General features: G+C 38.7%; 1 pseudogene; it reads left to right on the top strand.

Annotated features, from left to right (window-relative positions):
• The first annotated feature begins 8471 nt into the window (after nt 1-8471).
• LOC103588549 lies at nt 8472-9546 on the top strand (annotated as a pseudogene).
• Nucleotides 9547-12774: the final 3228 nt, after the last annotated feature.

The following is a 12774-nucleotide window of genomic DNA, read 5'->3' as shown; positions in this document are numbered from 1 at the left end:
GGCCACAGGGGCTGAGGGGAGGGAGGAATGGGAAGTTACTGTTTAATGGGTGCAGAGTTTCAGTTTTACAAGATGAAAAGGACGATGCAGACGGACGGTTGTGAAAGTTGCACAACATTATGAATGTATTTAATACCACTGAACTGTACATTCAAAAATGGTTATGTGTATTTTACCACAATAAAAAAAATTAAATCACACAAAAAAGTGCAGCAAGAGAGTGTGAATAATTTGAAATAAGTATCACCATCAAAGGCAAAAAAAATTCAATAATAATTCTTTACAGAATAATTTATAATAGAGAAAAAAGTAAACACAACTTTAATGTCTGCAACCATATGGGAATGATTAAGTAAATTATAGTAATACTTTGATAGGATACTATGTAACCATTAAAATGATACTGAAGTAAAAAGGCAAGATATAAAACTTTATGTAAAGTATGATCTAAATTATGTAAAAAATAGTATATTTGATCATTAACAGTGGTTAGATCTCTCTGGGTGGTAAAGTTATGAGTGATTATTATTTTCTTTCTTATATGTTTATTTTGTTTTCGAGTTTGGCATGATGCTTTAACAATCAGAACTAAGTTATTTCTTTAATTCCCACCAACAGTAGATAGACAGTATTATCTGATCCATTAAAGAAAAAAATACAATTTAGGAGGAAAACATGGATTTAACATTTCGTTGCCAAGATGCGTGTTTTATTATGCTGCTGTTCAATATGTCAATCCTGAACATGAAATTTCAAATTATTTCTGCGTTGCATTTCCAAGTTTCAACAGTTCAAGCACAGATCCTTTCAAGTTGCTTTTCAGGCCATCACATTTCTAACACCTCAATCGTATTGGGTGACTAGTTACCAATTCTAGTAACTATTACAAATTAAAAAGAAAAAAAATACCTTTTTGCCAGTGGCTGGGAATGATGAATATTAGAATATTATCAGGCAAACACTGAAGTATAGTGCACTCCAAACCATGGACTATCCAACTAGATAAACAAACAGCACATCGCATATCACGTATTGCTTGGATACAGATTTGAATCTTCCCCACTAGCCAACTTATGAGTTGTGTGACTGCACTGCAGGAATGAGTGACAAATAATAAGACAAAGTGGAAACTAAAGGCATAGCTTAAAACCAGCTGTAAAGTAGAACATATTTAGAAATAGATTGAAATAAGAATCCATGCTGCAATAGGAAAATACATGCAAGTATTCTTCTATCTATAGCCATACTACCCTCGACGTTTTCATTGAATTAACTAAATGCTTTCACTGGGATAATGAAGCAGGCTTCACAGGCTCAAAATGTTTTTTATATTCTAATTTTTAATTATAAAAATTCCGACAATTATTATACTCTATTCAAGTACCTAGCAACATGTGTAGTACATAGGAGGTGCTTAAATAATGTGTCTAGAATAAATGAATGAATTCTTCACAATATAACTGTAATTGTTCAATATAAATATGATGTTTTATATCATTCAGATACAACATAATTTGGTTTTTGGTGTCCAAATCATTTAGCAAGACTGGGACTCCAAAAAGATTTGTCATATTCATCTAGTGATTTTGTATATTCCTTCCCAGTACCTGTGTACTGCAGGTGGTTTTAGACTGGCCAGCAGACTGTGGGTACACTATATTATGAAGACTTAAGAGTGGTTGTGGTCATATAAGGGTAGTTACAGAAGGTTAGAAGCCATTCAGTTCAATCGCCATAAAGTGAAGACTTGGGAAGTTAGCTGATTTCTCCAGAGGCGCACAGCTAGTTAGTGACTCAGTGAAGACTAGAACTTGTAAGGTACCTTAACATATGACAGTCCCCTCAAACACCTTTACAATTCTACTGTGTGTTGTGAAGAGTGCCAGAGACTAGCTCCAGTCGAGTTGTGGGTCCTTGAAAGAGGGATGAGGAAGCCGATGAAAATAAAAAACACAGACAGAGACCTCAGTGCATCAGTATGCATGTTCTCTCTCTGTGGGCTGACAGCCTGTTGCAGCTGGAGCACAGTAGAGCATGAGAAAATGCCTTTTATTTAGATTTTTCCACAGGGGGTTTTTGGGTACCATTTTTATTACATCAGCACGTTTGAATTAATAATTCAAAAGGGACAGGGGAAGCCAGTTTTTTTCCTTTGTTAGCACGTCTCAGGTGATTAGCTCATGTTTCTTCCTTTTGGTATCAGGTTATCACATCGGGACCATCTTCTCATTGTCCTAAAGTTAACCTGTGACCTTTTCCAGTTGGCAAGCTGTGGTTAATATCTACCCTATTAACAGGGTGGGACTATGGCAGTTGCAAAGTGATAGACAATACTATCATATGACCTATGTCTATTGCTAAATGTCAGTACAAATTTGTTAAAAGGAAAAATGCTAACATTTAAATTCTAATGGGAGTGTAATGATTTTATGTTCTAATGGAATGAGCCTACTGTTCATATGGAAAAAGAACAGTGGATATTTGAGCAGCATTATCATGCACATTTTGAGGTTATGCATTGGCTGTGGCCCTGTAATCTTTATCTAAATGTTAAAGTGTCCTTGTGCACAGCACCATCCCTCACAAAACTAGGTGTACTCTCTTATTTTTTTAAGATCTAATTTTACTGGTTTAATAATTTCACAGCATATATTTTTATCCCAACACCTGATTCTTAATGATTTATTTAAAACTGGACACCACCACGTAAAGGGGGTTCTACAGTTTCGTTCCCATATACTTAATTTGTCCCAATCATATAATTTCCCATTAATACCAACCATTAATATAATCTCCAATAAATGATGTTTGCCAACTTACATTAGGCTGCAGCTCATATTTAGTCATGAGCAGTGCTTTTGGAACATATGTTGGTGTGGTCAATTTATCAAAGGGGATAATTTTAAATTGTCCAATTTACTCAGATCCTCTGTGGGAATGTTTAGTTCAATGACTGCAAAATTATTTGTGTTATTTTTATAATCTTTTGGGAATTCAGAGAATTGCCGCACTAACCAAAATATCGAAAGAGAAGGCAAAAGCCACAAAGCTGAGGCAGGCAGCCCTTCTGGTTGCAGCAAGTGCTCATAGCTGAAGACTTCTGCTCTAGTAGAATAGTAGTATCTGTATGCCACTGTAAAAATTAATGGTGCTAATACAACAAGGTTTTAAAAAAAGGATTAAGGAAGGGTTACTATGAGCATTGTGAAAGCAAACCAGAAAGAAGTAAATAAAATTTGCCTAAAAGTTTTGTTCTTGCTTTTTAATATCCATATCTCATACATTTCTTCCTTTTTTCCCCTTCTGATAGTAAGATTAGTAAGAAAGGATAACCGTTGATAAGTAAGGAGAGATGTTGTCGATATGGTTAAGTAGAGCCTCCTTCCTTTCTCTTGACTCTGTTGACTTTCCATCATCTTCTTTGTCTTGCCCAAATAGGTATAGCTGCACACCAAAATGGACATTGTATGTAAAGATAGTGTTAGAGGCTGCTTTAGAATAGAAGCTACAGAAAATCTTTTGTTCAATTGGTCTTACTGCTGCTCCTGGAGTCTCTTTATTTCTAAGATATTGGTAGCCTTTAAGGGCAAGAATTGTATCTATGGTGATAAATCTCTTGTATTTGTTCATGTTTAATGGAAACAGCCTCATCAGCCCCTTAATGGAATGCTGCTTTTCCAAGTTTTAGAACAAACTACCGACTCTCATTATTAATGTGATCTTTATTTTAATATTAAATTCTAGAATGTTTTAAAAGTTAGGATCTTTCCCTAATGAAAGACTTCAGCCTAAGCATATGCATATCTGTGAAATTGGAATTGGTGAGTTGAGCAATGTTACTTATACATAGCCTCATAGGAACTCAGAAAAAAGGAAGGAAGGAAGGAGGGAAGGAGGAAGAGGCATGCCTGATTTTACCATCTACCACCTTATAAAACAGTGGCTGAGCTATTTTTTTATTTAGGGGGGTTCTTTCCAAAGCATCCCAAGGGTATTCACTCATGACACTTGAGTTTCTCTGATTGCTGGAGAGTCATGGAGTAGGGGGTGGGTCACTGAAAGGAAGGTAAGGAAGGTAAAGGAAGGGAGGAGTTCCACTTAGAAAATAGGAGAAATGTGAATGGACAGAAGAATTCTTGAAAGATGGTATTTAGGGAAGGAAGAATAGGGAGGAGGGGGTAGAACTATTATGAAAAATACTTTGTGAATGGCATTTCACTTATTTCATTTAACCTTTAAAAGAACCCTATGAAGTCAATATTATTCCTACTTCATAATTGAGAAAAGTAAGTACAAGAATAGAGATACTAAGTGATTTGTCTACAGAACTGGTTAGTAGAAAGAGCTGGGACTTGGGCCAAGAGCTGTGTTGCTCCAAAGCCCATATTCTTCCCACCATGCCACTAAGGTCAGGCTTGAAAGCTTGAGAAAAACTCACATTTCATGCTTGAATTTTGATCACCTAGGAGTAAGACCATCCTCAGCCAATGCATACAAGATGGGGTACCTGATTATGGTCATTTTAAATGGATTCTCACATCAACTCTTTTCTCCTTCCTGATATTCTGGACTCCAGAGATATTCCAAACAACATTTCCAGGTCATAAACATAGCTTTTACAAAGTGATCCCATTCTCTTCCCTGTAGTATCTGTCACCAAACCTCCAACATCACCTGAGAGAATATACTCTATAGTGTTTATTGCTTTGAAATGTTTTCTACCCCAGTAGCTTGAGTTCTTTGGTTATGCAACAACTGCTTTATAATAATGATGATGAAAGACCTGGTTCAAAGTCTTAAGTACAAATCATCACTTTGTATTCTTATACTATTATATTCCAAACAAGCAGCCCGATTCTTCAAATCTCATTCCTTCGGCATAAGCTGTGGTATTAACCATTTATTATATCACAAGTTTGAGTAATCAGTACAAAGAGAATCCTCTTCATGGGCAAAAAAACACATCAATTGAGGTTGTTGCTGCTGTTTTAAATCCTCCTTATCTGTGGTTATATACCATTTTTCCTTTGTAATGTTATTTGTCTTCTCTTTTTCTTGATCTTTTCTTGATTTGTTCCTTGATCTTTTCAGAGAATAAGTTTTTGTTTTGTTTTTTTTCTTTTATTGATCAAGTCTCCTGGGTTTTTTTTTTTTTCCTTTTCTTTTCTATAGCATTAATTTCTGCTTTTATCTTTATTAGTTAACATAATTCTTTTGCAATTTTATCTTGTTTCTTGATTTGTACATTGTTTTGCAATAAATACATTTAATGTATGATTTCATGGGTTTGATTTTCTATATTCTCCCAATTTTGTCATATAGGGCTTTTGAGTTTGTAACTTTCCTTTTGTGTGTTTCTTTTTCTCTTTTTACATTAATTATTTTATTTTTTAAATTTACATATTTTATTTTATAATCTCTGCAATTATTTCAGATAACTCTCTAAAGTCTTCCAAAAGCATGCAAATATCAAATTAATTTCAACACAGGAAGATGAATAAACTTTACAAAGGCAAATTAATTTCTAAGAAAATCAACAAGTCTACTTAATAAAAAGAAATCAAGAACAGAAATTAAATATCTAAGGTAAGCAAAATAAATTGCATAAAAGTCAATGAAACAGAATATAAACACAAGGGCACTTCAAAAATTTCATGGTAAAATGGAATTGAAAATAATAGAAATCCTTGCATGAGCCTTTTTTCCCCAATTTTTCCTTTTTTTTTTAAGACTAAGATCACAGAAAATATGTTCTCTGACCACAATAACAGAAGGAAATTTAGAAAATTTACAAATGTGTGGAAAATAACACTCTCCTAAACAAACAATGGGGAAAAAGAAAACTTACAGGGAAATAAGAGAGTACTATGAGACGAAAACCAAAGCGAAATATATCAAAATTGATGAGATGTAGGGCTTGTGCGGTGCTTAGAGGAATGTTTATATTTGTAAACACCTATATTAAAAATAAGAAAAATCTCAAATCAGTAACATGAACTTCTACCTTAAGAAAATAGAACAGGAAGAGCAAACTAAACCAAAAGCAAATATAATTAGGAAATAACAAAAATTACAACAGAAATATATGAAATGTGGAATTTAAAAAGCAATAGAAAAATAATCAACAAAACCAAAAGTTGATTTTTTAAAAAGGTCAACAAAATTTGTAAACCTTTATCTAGACTGATCAAGAATAAAGGAAGGACTGAAATTACTACAATCAGAAATAAAGCAGGGGCACTATTACATTGTATTGTGGTTTTTTGTGGTGGTAAGATTTAGTTTCTTTCTTTTCCTCATTTGCATTTTGTTCTACTTGTGGGTTTTGCTCTTTCTTGTGTATTCATGGTAGTGATTATCATTTTTCGTATTCCAGATTCAAGACTTCCTTGAGGATTTCTTGTAGGGCTGGTTGCGTGGTTGTGAATTCCACAGCTTTTTTTTGTCTGGAAAATACACTGCTTTTCCCTCATTTCTGAAGGATAGCCTTGCTGGGTAAACTATTCTTGGCTGGCAGATGTTTTTCTTTCAGTATTTTGAATATATCATCTGATTTTTTTCTGGCCTGTCGAGTCTCTGTTGAGAAATCTGCTGTTAGTCTAACAGGGGCTCCCTTACAGGTGACTTGAAGCTTTTCTCTTGCTTCTTTTAAGATTCTTTGTCTTTGAGCTTTGCCACTTTGATTATAATGTGTGTTGGAGAGGATATTTTTGGGTTGAATCTGTTTGGGGATTTTTGAGCCTCCTGGATCTGAAGGTCTGTGTCTCTCCCTATACCTGGGAAATATTTTGTTATTATTTCATTGAATAGGTTTTCCATGCCTTCTCCTTTCTCCTTCCCTCTGGAACACCCATGATTCAAACGTTTGTGTGCTTAGGGTTATCTGCTAGTTCTCTTAGATTTTCTTCATTTTTTAAGTTCTTTTTTCCTCTTTTCTTTTTCTGTCTGCCTGTGTTATTTTGAAAAGACTATCTTCAAGATCAGAATTTTTCTTCTATTTGTTCTAGCCTGCTACTTAAACTATCAGTTGTGTTTTTTATTTCACTGAGTGAATCTTTCAGTTCCATGAGTTCAGCTACATTCTTTTTTTAAGGTATTAATCTCTTTGTAATTTTCCTCCTTCATGTAATGGATTTTTTTTTTCATGTGTCATTATGTTGTCTAACTGAGTTTTATTGTATCTCAGTGAGTTTCCTTAAGATTGCTTCTTGGAATTCCTTTTCAGTCACTTCAAGGATTTCCTGCTCTGTAGGGTCTGGTATTTGAGAATTACTGTATTCTTTTGGTGGTGTCATATTTTCTTGGTTTTTCATATTTCTAGTATCTCTGTGTTGATGTCTAGTCATCTGGTAGAGCAGTTGCTTCTTCTATTACTCTGGAGTGGGCTTTGAGGAGAGAGACGTCCTCTTCTTTTTCTGGTCTCTTTTGGTGACTCTCCTTGGGTTAATGCAGTCGAGTGTCCAGTGGGCTGCCTGCATAGTGGCTGTGGCTATTATTGTGGTGTTGAGCCACTTTTTTGGCAGCCATGGCTGTGGCGGTGGCTGTGAACAGCCACCCATGCAGAAGTGGTGTTTTCCACATGCTCTCTTGCCTGCTTCTGGGAGGGGGAGCTGCAGCCCTTGGCTCTGTGTGTTTCTTTAATCCACATTTAAGTGTCTTTAAATTTCCAATTGTGTATTAATCAGGGAAATTTTTGTTGTTAATTTTAACTTTATTGTATTTTGATGGGTGACATGGTCTGTATGATTTCTGCCTTTTAAACTGTGTTGACCCATATTATGTGACCTAGTTAAGTTTTGAGAAAGTTCTGTGTTTCTGTGGAAAACATAGAACATCTATTCTCCATTTGGGGATGCAAAGATATACATAAAGGTGTGCCTGTGTGTGGTTATATTATATATACACATCATTTAAAGTTATTTTGAATGGTGTGAATACTTCTGTCAGCTGTACCTGTTTCTCCCAACTTTCACTTCGAGTAGTTGCAAGGTCTTATATCCATTTCACAAATCTTCAGCAGGAAAACCTGTTTTTATATATCCACAAATGTACAGTCACAATGTGGGGGGTGAAGGGGGCCCAACATCTAGTTGGGAAATTAGATAATAAATACTAAAATACAGAAACTAGTATAAATAGTATTTATTACCACAAACCGGTTAGGTTACCCTAGACAAGTCGTTTCTAGGTGTTTCTGTTTCCTCATCTACATGCCCTGGGTGGTCATATCTGCCCTGTCAACATTGCTGGCTGTGGCAGGAGAATCCAAAAGGTGAGGAATGAAAGCAACATGAAGTGATAAAGAAATAAGAAAAACTAGCAGCGGTTGCTGGTACTTAAACACAGGAGCAGAAGGAAAAGATAACTAAGCAAAATCGCTAACACAGGCTCCAAAAAGGTGCTCATTTTCTATCAGTTTCCTTCGCTGCCCCCAGCCACATTCAGCTCCTTTGGGTCACCCTCCCTCCGGCATGGAGACACCACTGCCCAGCACCGTGAGTCTCCGTCTTCCTTGCACTGGCAGCTCAGAACCTGCTGAAAGCGTGTTGTGAGAACGAGCAGAAACCTGCCGGCAGATAAAATTCGCGCTTCAGCACCATCAGCCCTGGCCGAGCATGTGCAGTGCCTCCTCCTTCGGCAATGGGGGCTGACTGGCAGATACTGCCCAAATGCTCGTTAATCAAAAGAGGTTTCCGCCCCTGAACTCCTCTGGGCCTCGGGGGACATTCCCTGAGACTCCAGAAAGATTCTCAGCCGCGAAAATACAGAGCGCGGAGCCTTCAAGGTCCTCTGCGCTCTCAGCAAGCAGCCGCGGCGTCAAATGTAAGTGCAGCCCTCGCAGAGAAGAGATCGGTGGTATCCGGATGCGGGTTTGCAGGGAAGATGCTCTCCCCCGTCCCGCGCGTCCTCGGGAAGAGCACTGAGCGCGGAGCTCGAGCGCGGGGCGCGCCAGCCCCGGGAGCCCCGGGAGCCCGGGAGCCGTCGCCCAGCGTCCCTGCACCAGCGGGCCGCCTCCCTGCCCTCTCTCCCAGTTTGCCCTCCTGCCGCAGTCCGGGCCCACATGAATTCTCTGCACTTGTGAGTGAGCACACACAAGTTCCCCGGGCGCGGTCCTCCCATCTGTCTCCCCGGGGGAGCCCAGCTTTTCAATGATTAACCTCCCAGCCGCTCCGGGGAAGGTGGCAGGATGGAAGGAGTAGGGCGGGGAGAGGCGTTGTGCACGGTGAAAGGCACCAGAATTAGCTGCCGCTGCTAATTTGCTTTCTTCGTTTTTGACAAATGCAGTAAGATGCCTGCTCGGCCGGCTGCTGCCCGAGCCCGAACCCTGGGCTCACTTGGCAGCCTGATGGTGAGTTCCAGACCGCAGCCCTGCCCCGCGTGCACCCGGGCTGCTGCGCCCCTTGACGAAGTCTGCAGCTGATGGATGCTCGGCGCAGGCTTTCCCGGGCCGCTTCACGTTGGCTTAGGCTAAAGCCCCGGAGCTCCCACCTTTGCCCTCCTGCTTATCTGCCCTCCCCTCCACCACCAGAAGACATGCCCCTTTAGAGTGTCGGGGCTCCCAGCCCGAGCGAGGGGGAGGGCGTCTTCCTCTCCCCTCCTCCCCATTCCCTCCTCGGCTCGGGGTTTTACTGCAGCAGCCTGAGGTGACAGCGACGCCTTAGCCGCCTCTGTTGCTCTCGGAGCCCCGGATTCCCCTGCATCGGGAAAGCACCCCCTCCTGAGAGGCTGGTTCCCGGAGAAGTGCAAACGAATTGCAGAAAACCAAATCAAAAAATGTAGAAGTCGCTAAGCCGCATTCCTCCGAGGACGAGCCTAATCGCCCAGGACTGAGAGTGGCAGCGTTGGAGAAGTTGGGACCATAGAGCACGGGGGGAGGGGAGTGGTGCAGTCGGCATTCTCTTCTGGAAGGAGTCGCTGGGAGCAGGGCGGTTGGACACAAGTTTGCGTAGGAGTGTTTTCCTTTTGTCAATAATTAATCACTGGAATCAGTCCGGCAGAATCGGAGTTTTAGCAATAGTCCGGAGGGCGGGGCCGAACACCTAACTCCGGGAGGCTCGGAAGCACCCGGCGCAGTGGGAAGCTCGGAGCAGCTGGGGAGGAGCCAACACGCCTGCTCACCTGAGCCACAGGGAGATACGCTCAACCGGGAGGTAAGCATCTTCCAAAATTCCTATGTGAACTGTAAGGTAGCTTCAGTAGGATAGAATTCCTGGTTTTATAGGGGAAAAAATTAATACCGAGCTTTAATACAATTTATCAGTTTATTATCTAACCGCAATACAATTTTAAGAATTGAATGGATCTTTCCATTTATCATTTCTATGTTGGAAACTAAGATGTTTCACTCAACAGCTGCCCAACTTTAATAAAGAAACTTCCCAGCCAAAAGAAAAGTACTTTGCTAATTATCTTTAATATTTATCTTTGTGTAATTCAGTAATAACTATTCAGGAAAATATTATTGGGAGGTGCTGGTTTCCTTCTTAAATAAATATTTATTTTTATCTAGTTTCATGCTCTTATCCAATACTTTTTGTCCAAAAGCTACTTTGGGCAATAGTATACATGAGTCAATTACCAAAAAAGTGAAGAATTTCCTACAGGGAATACGTTTTGATACATTTTCTCATTATTAATAAGCAGTATGTATTTTCTCAAAGATGCTTAAGCGATCATTTATTAAGTAACCGAACTTCTACACCCAAGGAGTTAATTTTGCCGTGGGGGTAGGGAAGGTAGGGAATGAATAGAGAAGGGTTTTAGACAAAAGCAAGAATCTAGACTTGTTTCAACTAAAGTAACTTTCAACTAGTTCACATAGGAGCCCAGCCCATGATCAAAAAAAAGAATTTGAAATCGTTACATGTAAATCTTATCCCCCCAAAGTCCAAATAAATGCATCAGGGAAGCTGGGAAAGGTTTTTTGACTTTCAACTAGTTCACATAGGAGCCCAGCCCATGATCAAAAAAAAGAATTTGAAATCGTTAAATGTAAATCTTATCCCCCCAAAGTCCAAATAAATGCATCAGGGAAGCTGGGAAAGGTTTTTTGTTGTTTTGTTTTGTTTGTAAGAGACTTTGCGGTGCAGTGCTTATTTTGAATTTAAAAAAATAAGAAATACGTGGTCATTTTTGCCAGTAAACTTTTTGAATTTATGCATAAAATGATTGAGATTTTAATAACTTGATTTCCATATCTGAAGTATTCCTATGCTTTTTTAAATAGCCATCGTTTTTATGACTGTTTCGATGGCTGTAATGGCTTTGTACATAGATTACTAGACCAACAACAACAAACTCTAGTGTGAAACGCGCTGTCGCTCTCATTATTCAAATATTCCTATACAAATATTCGAGGCATAGACATTCTAGAATTTGACTGGTATGATGTTGAAAGTGGACCATTCCTCAACTTCCATTAATTTTTTTAACCCACTCTTTGTAAATTTGCAAATACTTTTATAAAAACTGTCCATCATAATTTATAGCCAATTTTATATCTACTATGTCAGCATAAATTATTTTATGACCAAGTATACAAGAAGCAAAATCTTCATTAAAAATTATCCAAATGGGACTCAACTTTCATAATTGATGGTGTGAAAAGGTCTACAAATCCACTTCTTGCAAAACAATAACTGGGTGAAAATTATAGATAAATAACTATTTAATGTCCCTGGAAATTGTCCTGAGGAAACACATTAAATGAAGAAATATTTATTCAAGACAACCTATCTTTCAGTAAGAACATCAGCAGTTTGTGGTATTTGAGCCACAACCCGTTTCCCACCCCTTCCAGATGAGTGTAATGATGCTCCACTCTGGGTGGGTGCAGCCAAGAACACAGGGCTTCCTCTTGACATAGACCCCAGTCTAGGACTATGGTAGGTCCCTGAGAGAAGCAAGCCACCACCAGCACTTCTCACCCTCCCCAGCTTTGTGTTGCAGAAGCCCTACTCCAGGCAAGAGAAACTGAGAGGTCTGAGACTCTCTTCCTCCAACCATCTCCCACTCTTAAGGCAAAAAGATGAAGAACGCAACAACAAAAAGACAAATAACCCACTTTAAAATGGGCAAAGGATTTGAATAGACATTTCTTCAAAAAGTTGAACAAATGGCCAATAAACACATGAAAAGATGATGACTATCATTAGCCCTTAGGGTAAAGAAAATCAAGACCACAATGAGATGCCACTTCACACCAACCAGAATGGCTATAACCAAAAAGACAGACAACAAGTCTTGAAGAAGATGTAGAGAAATTGGAGCCATCATATATTGCCAGTGGAAATGTGAAATGCCTGCAGTTGCTATGGAAGATAGTTCGGTAGTTCCTCAAAAGCTCTACACAGAGTTACCAAATAATCCAGCAATTCCACTCCTAGGCATATATCCAAGAAAATTGAAAACTTATGTCCATGCAAGCATTTGTACAGAAATGTTTGGCATTACTCATAATAGCCAAAAAGTGGAAATAACTCTATCCGTTGAGTAAAAATGGATAAATAAAATGTGGTATATAATGAAACAGTGGAATACTGTTCAGCAATAAAAAAGATGGAGCTGATCCATGCTACAATGTGGATGAACATTGAAAAGATTATGTTGAATGAAAGAAAATCACATATTTTATGATTCATTAACATAATATATTCACAATAGGCAAATTGATAGAGACCAGGAAGTAGATTAGTTGTTGCCTAGGGCTGGAGTGGGAGGTGGAGTTGAGAAATGGGGGCTGACTACTAAATGGTACAGGGTGTTTTTTTGGAG

Source organism: Galeopterus variegatus, unplaced genomic scaffold, assembly GCF_000696425.1.
Source record: "Galeopterus variegatus unplaced genomic scaffold, G_variegatus-3.0.2 Scaffold584, whole genome shotgun sequence".
NCBI lineage: Eukaryota > Metazoa > Chordata > Mammalia > Dermoptera > Cynocephalidae > Galeopterus > Galeopterus variegatus.
Note: the sequence above shows the minus strand (reverse complement) of the source record. Positions and strands in the feature narration are given on the sequence as shown.